Raw genomic sequence first — 13,816 nt, forward strand, 5'->3', positions numbered from 1 at the left:
AGTCACTTGACCAGGATCACACTCTAATAAAAATGTCTGTCCTTCATTTTTAAAGAAAACCACCGCATCAGGGAGGCGAGGCCATGACAAGCACATGAATTGGATCTGAGTGAGGGAGAGGGGCTGTGCTAAGTCCCCAGCCTCACTTTCTCCTCTGGAGTCATCTGGGTCCAGTGGCCAGATAGGAATCAGGATGACTGGAGATGGCTCTGGATGCAAGGCAATGGGGGTTAAGTGACTTGCCCAAGGTCACACAGCTAGTAAGAATCAATTGTCTGAGGCTGGATTCAATCTCCTGACCTATTGACTCCCAGGCCATTGTTCCATCCACTCTTGGCCTTACACTGTAAGTGGAAGAGTCAAGATCCAAACCTAGGTTTCCAAATCCAGCTTTTTCCATTATAGCTCACTGTATTAGGAGAGAGGATTTTCACACTGGAGTGTTCCATCCCATCCTCCAATGAAATCATAGGCATTAACTAAAAAATTCATTTTTTAAAAGCAACATTATGTCATAAGTGGCCAAGACCTTTCCCAGAGGTTCCTAGGGCTTTTACACTGTCATCTGCTAATTGACAAGTCTTTGACAAGTGTTTATTATATTGGTGCCATTTTCCTGGTTCCATCTGAGAAAGCAATGGGTAAAATTCAATGGATTTTCCTTTGAGAAGTTATCAGCTGGGGCAGCTAGGTGGCACAATGGCTTGAGCACCAGCCTTGGCGTCAGGAGGACCTGAGTTTAAGTCCAGCCTCAGACACCTTAATAATTGCCTAACTGTGTGACCTTGGGCAAGCCACTAACCCTCATTGCCTTAAATAAATAAATTTTTTTTAAAGTTATCAGGAGGGGGCAGCTAGGTGGTGCTGTGAATAGAGCACTGGCCCTGGAGTCAAGAGGACCTGAGTTCAAATCCGACCTCAGACACTTAATAAGGACTTAGCTGTGTGGCCTTGGGCAAGCCACTTAATTCCATTTGCCTTGCAAAAATCTAAAAAATAAGGTATCAGGAGAGTATTTGTGGCCTTACCTAAGGAGATTAGGGAGGCTTTTCTCCAGATTGGAATATAAAGAGCCTTTGGATACTCAGGAATTTGTGGAGCCCGGAGGATACATTTTCAGGGCCATGGTTCACAATGATGTGAGTTGTCCCAGAAGACAGAGGTAGAGAAGAGGTCAGGAGCATAGTTTGTCTTATCTCAGACATCTTTTCTGGAAGAGGCACCTGAGCTGGGGCTGAGGGATCCGAAGGGAATTATTCTGTGGTCAGGAATCATGCAAATGATTGACTCAACCACTCTTCATTGACATGGTATATTTTGGCCATCTCTGCAATGCAGATGATGCGCCCCCCCCCGAAAAAAAAACAATTTAGTGGGTGGCCCACTTTCCAGATGAATCCCCTGACTTGACTTGATTTCCCTTCCCTCTCCCTCCCTAAAGACACCTCCCAAGGTTTTGAAGGCAGCCCCAGTCAGAAAAAAGGTACAACAAGGCTGTGGGAATGCAGATCTCCCAAGACAAATGCCCACCATATGGTCCAAATGATTCCCCCCCCCACTGCCCAACCATGCCAGCAGACACTTGGCGTATGCAATGCACTATTTATTTTCTCTTGTGGTGGTTTCAGCTTGAATTAAATGTTTCCCGTCCGACAAGCAACTAATAACAAATGATCTCCTCTCTCGGTGGCATGGTAACAAATACGTAGTAATTTGAAAGCTGGGAAGAAAATTATTACTCCCGAAGATGCAATAAATATAAGATATGTTTAGAGAGTCTTTTGATGAAATAAACAGTTAAGGTGCTGCAGGCAGTACGTGATGCTTAAGGTGGGGAGTTGGGTGGGGTGGGTGGAAATCAACCTCCCCCCAAAGCATTTAAAGAGTCTCTCTGTTCTGACAACATTGTGTTAGCATCCAATACCTGAAGGATACTTCTCCAAGTGGGATCTTCATATTGGGGGAAAGGAAACTAGCAACAGAAACGGACACCCTTACAGTTTGCCATTTTCCAGGCAGAACAAATAGAAAGATGAGCTCTGTTTGTCCTCATCTTCCTAGTTATAGCCTACAAAGATAGCAGTCTAAGGTTTGCAAAATGCTTTCCAAGTAGCATCTCCCTATGATCCTCTCAACACGTCCTGAGAAAACTGAGACAAGAACTGGTGAAGTGAGTTGTCCAAGGTTATAGAGCTAGTAAATAGGTGGGGCTAGATGGGATTCAAATCTTCCTGATCTGAGATCCCATACATTCTTCATTGGACCACCCAATGGCTGGTTCGTCTTGGTGACATCTTCATTGAATATTGAAATATGTTAAACACGATTGTACATGTAAAGACTATACAAGATTACTCACTATCATGGAGAGGAATAGGAAAGAGAGGATGGTAGAAAAATGGGGAACTCAAATGCTTACAAGACGATGAAAGTTGAAAACTGTCTTTGCATGTAATTGAAAAAATAAAATTGCATAACATAAAAAGAATAAATACTGAGCAAAGAAAAAAAGATAAATCTTCATTGAAAAGGGCAAGTATCAAATACTGGGCTTTCTTTCAGTACTGCTCCCTCACAGGCCCACAAACACTGGGTGACTCATAGCTGGCACACCTGACTCTCTCAGAGACATATCCCCTTTTCCTCCTGGAGACTCCCAGACAAGTTGCTTACTTTCCCCTCATAGGAAGGTCTCTGTCTAAGGATTCTTGAGATATCAGTTTTTTTTTTCTAAATTAAAGGTAATAGTCTTTGGTCTTTGTCCAAACTCCATGATTCTCTCTCTAGACACAGATGTATTCTCCATTGCAGACAGCCCCAAATTGTCCTTGATTGTTGCCCTGATGGAATGAGCAAGTCCTTCAAGGTTGAGCATCACCCCCATGTCTAAGGATTCGTAAAACAGAGAAAATAGGGTTCCTATTGTGAAGCATAAAAAAAGCAAAAGTGAAGACCTTGAAGGAGTCTTCCAAGACTTGCTAGAAAGCTCATATCTTGGACGATGGAGGACTAAGCCACAGCCTAGTCATTGACTTCAAACAGCACACTGAGCTTTAGGCAACCATGGATCTGCCTCCTCTTCCAAGAGCAGTGACCTTGGACAAATTCCTTCCATCTCTCTGGGCCTCAGTTTCTTCTTCTGTAAAATGTTGAGATGGAAGAAGAAATTCAATGATCTTTCCCTAGTTGTTCATGCTCATTTTGCCTCCATCTTACTTTGTTTTTATTTCAGTGACTTGTGTTTACAATGTGTCTACCCAGAAGAGTGGAAGCTCCTTGAGGCTTGGCTCTTATTTTGGGAGGTTCTCACTGTCTAGCTTAGTTCATGAAATGGATAAAGTGCAAAATAAATGATGATGCTTGTCCTTCTTTCTCAAAGAAGACCACAAGATCAGGTAGGCATATGAATTGGGTTTGAGTGACTGGGTGCTGTGCTAAGTCCCCAGCCCCACTTTCTCCTACAGAGACATATGGGTCCAGTGGCCAAATAGAAATCAGGACTAGTAAGAGTCAAGTGTTTGAAGTTGAATTTGAACTCCTGTCCTCCTGACTCCAAGACCAGTGTTCTAGCCACTGTGCCACCTAACTGCCCCACAAATAAATACTTGTTGAATGAATGAATGCCTTGAAGCCAGAACTTCGTTTTCCTACTCTTTGCCTCAATTGACTAAAAAATTATTTTTCTCAACTGCATGAAAAATTTAACAGTTTTTAAAATTTTGAGTTCCAAATTCTCTCCCTCCCTCCCTTGTCTCCCTCCTTGAGAAGGCAAGCAAATTGATAGGGATTATCCATGTGCAATCATGCCAAGTTGCAAAAGAAATCAGAAAAAAACAACCAAGGAAAATAAGAAAGTTTAAAAAGTCTGCTTCAATCTGTATTTAGACTTTGTTAGTTCCTTCTCTGGAGGTGGACTGCATTTTTCATTATGAGTCCTTCAGAATTGCCTTGGATCATCATGTATTACAGGTAATCATCATACGATATTGTTGTTAGTAGGTACAAAATTCTCTGGATTCTCCTCACTTCACTTTGCAACAGAACATGTAGATCATACCAGGTAATTCTGTAACCCTCCTGTGCATCATTTTTATAGCAAGATTGTATTCCATCACCATCACCTTCTTCAGCCATTTCGCAGTGGATGGGCTTTCCTTCCATTTCCAATTCTTTGCCACCACAAAAAGTTCTGCTATTAATAATTTTGTAATAGAAGTCTTTTTCCTTTTTCTTTAATCTCTTTGTGATATAGATTGAGTAGTGGTTTTGCTGGATTAACAGGTACATACAGTTTTATTGCCCTTTGCGCACTGTTTCAAATTGTTCTCCAGAATGGCTGGATCAATTCACAACTCCACCATCAGTGCCTCAGTGCTCCAGGTTCTCCATATTCCCTTCAACGTTTGTCATTTTCCTATTCTGTCAATCTGAGATGGTACCTCTGAGTTGTCTTCACTTGCATTTCTCTAATCGATAGTGATTTGGAACTTTTAAAAATGATTGTAGAGAGTTTGAATTCCTTTTTCTGAGACCTACTTGTTTATATCTTTTGACCATTTATTATTTGGGCAATGATTCATGATTTCACAAATTTGGCTTTGTTCTCAATATATTTGAGCAATGAGCTCTTTTATCAAGAACTTGCTATGGGGCGGCTAGGTGGTACAGTGGATAGAGCACCCACCCTGGAGTCAGGAGGACCTGAGTTCAAATCTGACCTCAGACATTTAATAATGACCTAGCTGCGTGGCCTTGGGCAAGTCACTTAGCCCCATTGCCTTGCACAAACCTAAAAAAAAAAAACAACTAAAAAACAACTTGCTATAAAATCCCCTCTCCCCAGTTTCCTGTTTTCCTTCTAATCTTGACTGCCCTGCTTTTGTTCATACAAAATCTTTTTAATCTGATATAATTAAAATTATTCATTCTACATCCTGGAATGCTCTTTTATCACATGTTTGGCCATAAATTCTTCTCTTGTCCATAGATCTGACAAATAAAACTTTCCATGCTCTCTTAATTTTCTTATGATGACAATCTTTTATGTCTAAATCATTAACTCACTTTGACCTTATCTTGGTATATAGTGTGAGATGTTGATTTATACCTAGTTTGTGTCAAATTGCTTTCCAGGTTTCCCAGCAATTTTTGTCAAATAGTGAGTTCTTTTGCCAAAAGCTTGAGTCCTTGGGTTTATCAAACACTAGACTACTATGGTCATTAACTATTCTCTATTGTGAATTCAATCTCTTCCATGGATCCACTACTCTGTTTCTTAGCCAGGAGCAGATTGAAATCTGGCATTACTAGGCCAACTTCTTGCACATTTTTTATGGAATCTCTTGATTTTCTTGACCTTTTGTTATTCTAGATGCATTTTAAATAATTTTTCTAATTCTCTAAAAATAATGGTATTCTTATTTTCCATTAATTTCTCCTTTGATTGTCAAGATTTCCAATTTGGGAATTGTTTAATTGGGAATTTTTAATTTGCTTTGTTTCCTAGTTTATTATTCCATGCCCAATTCACTGATTTACTCTTTCTCTATTTTCTTGATATAAGCATTTAGAGATATAAATTTTCCTCTAAGTACTACTTTGGCTGCATACCATAAATTTTGGTATTTTGTCTCCTTGTTGTCATTCTCTTTAATGAAATTCTTGATTATTTTTATGATTTGTTCTTTGACCCACCCATTCTTTAGGATTAGATTAGTTAGTTTCCAATTAATTTTAATCTATGTTTTCTTGGGTCTTCACTGAACATAATTTTTATTGAATTATGGTCTGAAAATTAGAGATTTAACTTTTCTGCATTCAGTCATGAGGTTTATAATGCCTTAATTCATGAGCATCTTTTGCGTAGGTGCCATAGACAGTTGAGAAAAAGATACTTGCTTTTCTATTCCCAATTTTCTCCAAAAGTCTTTCATGTCTAAGTTTTCTAAAATTCTATTCATCTCCTTAACTTCTTTCTGGTTTATTTTATGATCAAATTTATCTAAGAGGGAAAATTTGAGGTTTCCCACTAGTACAGTTTAATTGGCTATGACATTCCTGGAATTTTTATTTTGGGATCTCTGGCTTCTTTCAATTTCTATTTTTCCTTCTGGTTTCGAATGTCAGGGCAGTTTTTCTTGATAATTTCTCAAAAAAGAAATGATGTCCAGGTTCTTTTTTTTAAATATAGCTTTCAGGTAGTTCAATAATTCTTAAATTATCTCTTTTCATGCAGTCATTAGGTTTCACCTGGCCAATTTTAATTGTTAAGGAAATTGTTTTTTTCAGTGACCTTTCATACTTCTTTTTCCAACTGGCCAATTCTGCTTTTTAAGGAGTTCTCTTCAGAGAATTTGTGTGCCTCTTTTTTTCATTTGTCTGATTCTGATTCTTAAGATGATATTTTCTTCAGTATTTTTGGTGCATCTTTTATGAAGATGTTGACTCTTCATAATTTTCTTGCAGCTCTCATTTCTTTTCTAACTTTTCCTCTAAATCCTTCTCTCATTTGATTTTTTTAATTATTTTTTAAAAATTTAGCCTTAAATTTAAAAAATTGCCATGCACACTAGAAGATTCAATATTAAACAATAAGCTTCCATTTCAAGAAAAGATATAGAATGCTTTATGTTGTTTTTAAAGCTGCCCAGCTTTTGTTTTCTTGGTTTTCTTTTGTTCTCTACTATGTATTTTTTTGCCTTATTTTTCTCCTTCCTACCATCCTTCTCTCTTTCTCTCTCTCTAGATATAAAGAGACAGATAGAGGTAGATGACACAGACATATAGACAGATATAGACATAGAAATAGATAAAGACATACAGATATAGATAGACATGATATATACATATATACAGACATAGATATAGACATAGATATAGACATGATATAGACATAGAGATATGATATAGACATAGATATGGAGAGATGATATAGACAGACATATTCATATTATAGACAGATGATAGACATATATATATATATATAAACATGTTATAGGCAAATATAGACAGCTGATATAGACAAATATAGACAGTTGATATAGACAGATATAGACAGTTGATATAAACAGATATAGACATATAGACAGATAATATAAACATATAGACAGATGATATAGACATGTTATAGATATAAACAGATGATAGAGCTATAGATATGTTATAGACAGAAATTGACAGATGATATAGATACGTTATAGACAGATACAGATAGATGATATAAACAGATAGACAGATATAGACATGATATAGATATGTTATAGACAGAAATCAACAGATGATATAGACAGATGATAGAGATATGTTATAGACAGATATAGACAGATGATATAGACAGATATAGACATATATGTACATGATATATATATATATATATATGACAGAAGATATAGATATAGGCATGTTATAGACAAATATAGACAGATTATAGATATGATATAGATATGTATAGACAGATATAGACAGATGATATAGACATAGATAAAGACAGATGTTATAGACAGATATAGACAGATGATATAGATATTGATATAATATAGACAGATATAGACAGATGATATGGATATATAGATATAGTATAGACAGATAATAAAGATATGTTATAGACAGATATAGACAAATGATATAGCCATGTTATAGACAGATATAGACAGATGATATAGATATATAGATATGATATGGACAGATGATATAGATATGTATAGACATAGACAGATATAGACAAATGATATAGACATAGACAGATGATATAGATATAAATAAATGTAAGTTATAGACAGATTTAAACAGATGATATAGATATAGATATGGTACAGACAGATATAGATATGTTATAGACAGATATAGACAGATGAAATAGAAATAGACATATAAACAGATGAAATAGGCATAGATATGTTATAGACAGATGATATAGATAGAGGCATGTTATAGACAGATATAGACAGATGATAGAAACATAGATAAAGACATATGATATAAACATGTTATAGACAGATATAGACAGATGATATATATGTTATAGACAGATATAGACAAAAGATATAGACATAGACAGATGATATAGATGTGTCACAGACAGATATAGACAGATGATATAGATATGGTTTAGACAGATATAGACAGATGATATAGGTATAGATATATACAGATGATATAGATAAGGATATGGTATAGACAGATGATATAGATATGATACAGACATATATAGACAGACAATAAAGATATAGATATTTTATGGACAGATATAGACAGATGATGGAGATATAGATATGTTATAGATTGATATAGACATGATATAGACATAGATAAATACAGATGATATAGACATGTTATAGACAGATATAGATAGATGATATAGATGGATATATACAGATGAAATAGATATAGATACAGATATAGTATACACATACATACAGATGATATGAACATTTTATAGACAGATATAGACAGATGATATAGACATGTTATAGATATGTACAGATGATATCAATATGTTATAGACATAAACAGATGAAATAGATAAAGACAAATGATATAGACATAGACAGATGATATAGATATATAGATATAGTATAGACAGATATAGGCAAATGATATAGATATATAGATATATTATGGACAGGTATAGACAAATGATATAGACACGTTATAGACAGATATAGACAGATGACAAAGATATGTTAGAGATAGATATAGACAGATGATATAGATATGTTATAGACATAGACAGATGATAGATATAGACAAATGATATAGACATAGACAGATATAGACATGATATAGATATGTTATAGGCATATTTAGACAGATGATATTGATATAGATATGTTATAGTCAGATACAGACAGATGATATAGATATGGTATAGACATAATATATATATATATATGGTATAGACAGATGATACAGACATAGATATAGACATGATATAGACATGTTACAGACAGATATAGACAGTCGATATATAGATACAGATATGTTATAGACAGATGATAAAGGTATAGACATGTTATAGACAGATATAGACAGATGATATAGATATAGCCATGTTATAGACAGATATAGACATAGATATTTTATAGACAGATGATATAGATATAGATATGTTATAGACATATATAGATATGTTATAGACAGATAGAGACAGATGATATAGACAGTTGATATAGATATATGTTATAGACATGATAGCTGATATAGATATATGTTATGGACAGATATAGACAGATGATATAGATATAGATACAGATGTTTTATAGACAGATATAGACAGATGATACAGATACAGATGTTTTATAGACAGATGATATAGATATAGATATGTTATAGACATATATAGATATAGACAGATAGAGACAGATGATATAGACATATGTTATAGACATGATAGCTGATATGGATATATGTTATGGACAGATATAGACAGATGATATAGATATAGATACAGATGTTTTATAGACAGATATAGACAGATGATACAGATACAGATGTTTTATAGACAGATATAGACAGATAATACAGATACAGATGTTTTATAGACAAGTATAAGCAGATGATACAGATATAGATACAGATGTTTTATAGGCAGGTATAGGCAGATGATACAGACATAGATGCAGATGTTTTATAGACAGGTATACGCTGATGATATAGATATAGATACAGATGTTTTATAGACAGGTATAGGCAGATGATATGGATACGGATACAGATGTTTGATAAGTATAAGCAGATGATACAGATATAGATGTTTTATAGACAGGTATAGGCAGATGATACAGCTATAGATACAGATATTTTGTAGGCAGGTATAAGCAGATGATACAGATATAGATACAGATGTTTTATAGACAGGTATAGACAGATGATACAGATATAGATATATTATAGACAGATATCGAAAGATGATATAGACATAGACATGTTATGGACAGATATAGACAGATGATATGGACATAGACATAGACGATATGGACATAGATATGGACATAGATGATATGGACAGACACAGACACAGACAGAGACAATAGACAGAGATATAGATAGAGACAATAGACATAGATATAGACAGATGATATGGACATAGATATAGACAGATGATATGGAAATAGATATGGACATAGATATAGACAGATGATATGGACATAGATGATATAGACACAGACATAGACACAGACAGAGACACAGAGACACAGACAGACACAGACAGAGACACAGACAGAGATATAGACAGAGATAACAGACAGAGATAGAGATAGAGATAATAGACAGAGATACAGACAGATGATATAGACATAGATCCAGACAGATGATATAGTCATAGATACAGACAGAGATGTATAGACAGAGATATAGACAGAGATATAGACAGATGATATAGACAGATGATATAGACATAGATACAGACAGATGATATAGACATAGATATAGACATAGGTCAGACATAGATATAGACACAAATAAAGACAGAGATAACAGACAGATGATATAGACAGAGATAGACAGAGATAGACAGAGATAGATAAATAGATATACACATACTTCTTTATTATATATAATACATACATACTTCTTTATATATATATATTTATACACACATACAGATAGATCTAGAAATACACACACACATACACACACACATATATATATAATATAGTTATACACATATTTTTATTATTTCCAGCTATCATCTGTTTCTCTCAAGGTGGACAGCTTCTTCCATCATAGGTTCAAGTCTTTCCATGGTTTTCTGCATCAACTGGCTCTTCATTTCCTTCATCATAACAGAATTTCAGCCTCATCACATCTTATCTGAGAGCTTATTCATAAAGGTTCCCCCCAATTTTCTGCATTCCTTCTATTCTTGGCTACATAAGTTTTGTTTCTACAAGAAAAAATTTTAATTTAAAATAATTGAAATTAGCCTTTTTGTACTTTACCAATTCTTTTCCTTATAACATAGTTTCTGGTCTAGTACTGCTGCATCTACTTCTGTTACATCTTTTTTTGTTGGTCTCTTTGAAGTTCCTGATCCTTTTTTGTTCTTTCCAAAAGAACTTTGCTATTTTTTTTCACTCAGTAAAATAATTGTTAGTCATTTAATTGGGACGACATTGAATAATTAGATTAGTTAGGTAAAACTGTCATTTAAAAATTATATTTACCTTCCCATGAACAATAAATATTACTTCAGTTATTTAGATCTGAATTTATTTGTATAAAAAGTGCTTTATGTTTAAGTTCGCATAGTTCATGCATTTGTCTTGACAAATATATGCTTAGGTATTTTATACTGTCTAGGTATTATAGTCTAAAGCAATATTGAATAATCTTGCTGACAGTTTTACTATTTTTTCACTTTTGATTTTCACTTTAACTGAGATCATGATTACTATACTTGCTTGTTTAATATAATACATTCCACTTCTGCCCTATCTTTGTGTATATTCCATGTTTAGAATGTTTTCTGAAAGCATTATTGTTGAATTCAAAATTTTAATCTGCCATCCATTTGTGTTTGTCAGGCAAATTTGTCCCATTCCCATTCTAAGCTCCAATTGTTTATCGTGCATTTTCTTCCTTCCCATTTTTCCTCACTATCCTTCACACTCCACTATTCCTCTTTTCTCACTACCTTGCCCTCCTATTCCTTAACCTACTCCCTCTAAAAGTCCCTCTTTTATACTCTCCCCAACCCTATCCCCCGGCCCTCTGTTTTGTTTCTGAATTTAGCAGACTTTTACCCCTTTCTATAGTTAGCTAGCTAGTTCCCCCTTTAACCCATCCCTTGAGAGAGTAAGGTTCCAATGTTACTCACTCTTTCCCCCATTAGCTTCTGTCTCAATCTTTCTTTCTATAGCTCATTTCTATGAGATCATTACTCCTTTTTATCTCTCCCTACAGTTTTTTAAGAATCAACCCATCATACTCAGCTCAGCAGAAGTCCTTCTTTCCAATAATGATAACAATCTAAAAGTACTGCTAATTTTTTCGTATACATGAAGTAAACAATTTGACCTCATTGAGTCCCTTATAATTGATCTTTAATGTTTATCTTCTATTTCTCTTTGATGTTATATTGAATTTTCCTTTAAGTTCTGGGGGTTTTGTCACAAAAACCTGAAATTTTTTCATTTCATTAAATGTTCGTTTTTTTTTCATTCAGGATTATACTTGGCTGGGTAAATTCCTTTTAGTCATTGCCCCAGCTCTTCTGCTCTGTGGAATATAGTATTTGAAGACCTAAGATCCTTCAACATAATAGCTGCTAGGTAGCTCCATAGTATTGAAAGTGTTTTTTTTCTCTTGTTGCTTTTAACATTTATTCCTTAACCCAGGTGTTTTGAAAGTTGGCTATAATATTCCTGTAAATTCTTCTCCTGAGATCGCTTTCAGATTACGATTGATGATTTTTTCCCATTTCTGCTTTGCTTTTTTGTTCTAGAACAATTTTCAAGGGCAATTTTCTTTGATAATTTCTTGTAATATATCAAGATTGTTTTTTAATCATAATTTCCAGGTTGTCTGATTATCCTAATATTATTTCTCCTCGATCTGTTCTCCAGATGAGTTGTTTTTTTTTTTTTTTCTGATGAGAAGTTTCCCTTTCTCTTCTACCTTCTCATCCTTTTGGTTTTATTTTATGAGTTATTTGTATCTTAGAACATCAGTTTCACCTTGCTCAATTCTAGTTTTCAAGATATTTTTTCTTAAGTTTTTGATTCTCTGTTTCAAAGTGGGTGACTTCTTTTCATAATTTTCCTGATTTTCTTGACTTGCTCTCATTTTCTTTTCCTAATCTTTCCTCAATCTCTCTTATATGCTTTTTAAAGTCCTTTTTGAGTTCTTCCAAGAATACTTTTTTGTGCTTGGGATCATTTGACATTTCTCATTGAAATTATCTTCCTCTGAATATGAACCCAGATTTTCTCTATCCCCTGAGTAATTATTGATGGTTGGGTTCTTTTTCTTTTTGCTTACTTTTATTTTTTGTTTCATTTTCCTTTTAGCAGCTACTAGTGTAATTAAGTTATAGTTCTGAGATATGGGAAAATGATGCCACAAGTCTCAGTTGTCAGGTCCTATTTTATGAGGTCTGTCTTAGGCCCAACCTTGAGTTTTTCTCTCCACTCCTAAGCCACAGCTAGGGCCCCCAGTCACAGTGTCCAGCAAATGATCTTGCTCCCTGAGGTCCCTCTGGTGGCTGCAAGCTACAGTTGTTCTCTGCCCTGAAACTGAAGCCAGGGACTCTGTTCTTTTGCAAGTACCCACAGCAACAGGGTCCCTGCCCTTCACTGTATTAGCTCCTTCTCCCTGTAGCTACAGCCCTGGACACATTTGGTCAGCACCATGTGCTTGGCATCCCCCAACAGTGAAGATCCTTCAGTCTTCTCCTCCTCAACCATAAGATCACCATGCTCTCAGCAAAATGTGAGTTTCTAAGGCTGAGGCTTCCTCTCAACCTAATTGCTCCCAAGGATTCTTATGGTTGATTTTGCAGTTTATCTGGAGGTAACTGGTCTTTCCTGGGGTCTTCTTAAGTTATCTTAGGATGACAACTGCCAGACCAGAATGGGTCTTGAATCTATGGCATAGGAGGGTCAATGAATGACACTGGGGATGTGTAATCTGGAGAAGAGAATATTCAATGTGAGAGTTGCTTTTGAAGGGCCAGAGTCATTGTGCTTGGTCCCAAAGGGGAATAGGCTGCCTTGAGAATGGGTATCCCCTCCTTGGAGGGGCCCTCAAGCAGCAGCCAGATGACCATGAGTTGAGAAATATCACAGAGGAATGTCCCCAGTTTTCTGTGCTCTAA

The sequence above is a fragment of the Macrotis lagotis genome, chromosome X (genome assembly GCF_037893015.1).
Source record: "Macrotis lagotis isolate mMagLag1 chromosome X, bilby.v1.9.chrom.fasta, whole genome shotgun sequence".
NCBI classification, from domain to species: domain Eukaryota; kingdom Metazoa; phylum Chordata; class Mammalia; order Peramelemorphia; family Peramelidae; genus Macrotis; species Macrotis lagotis.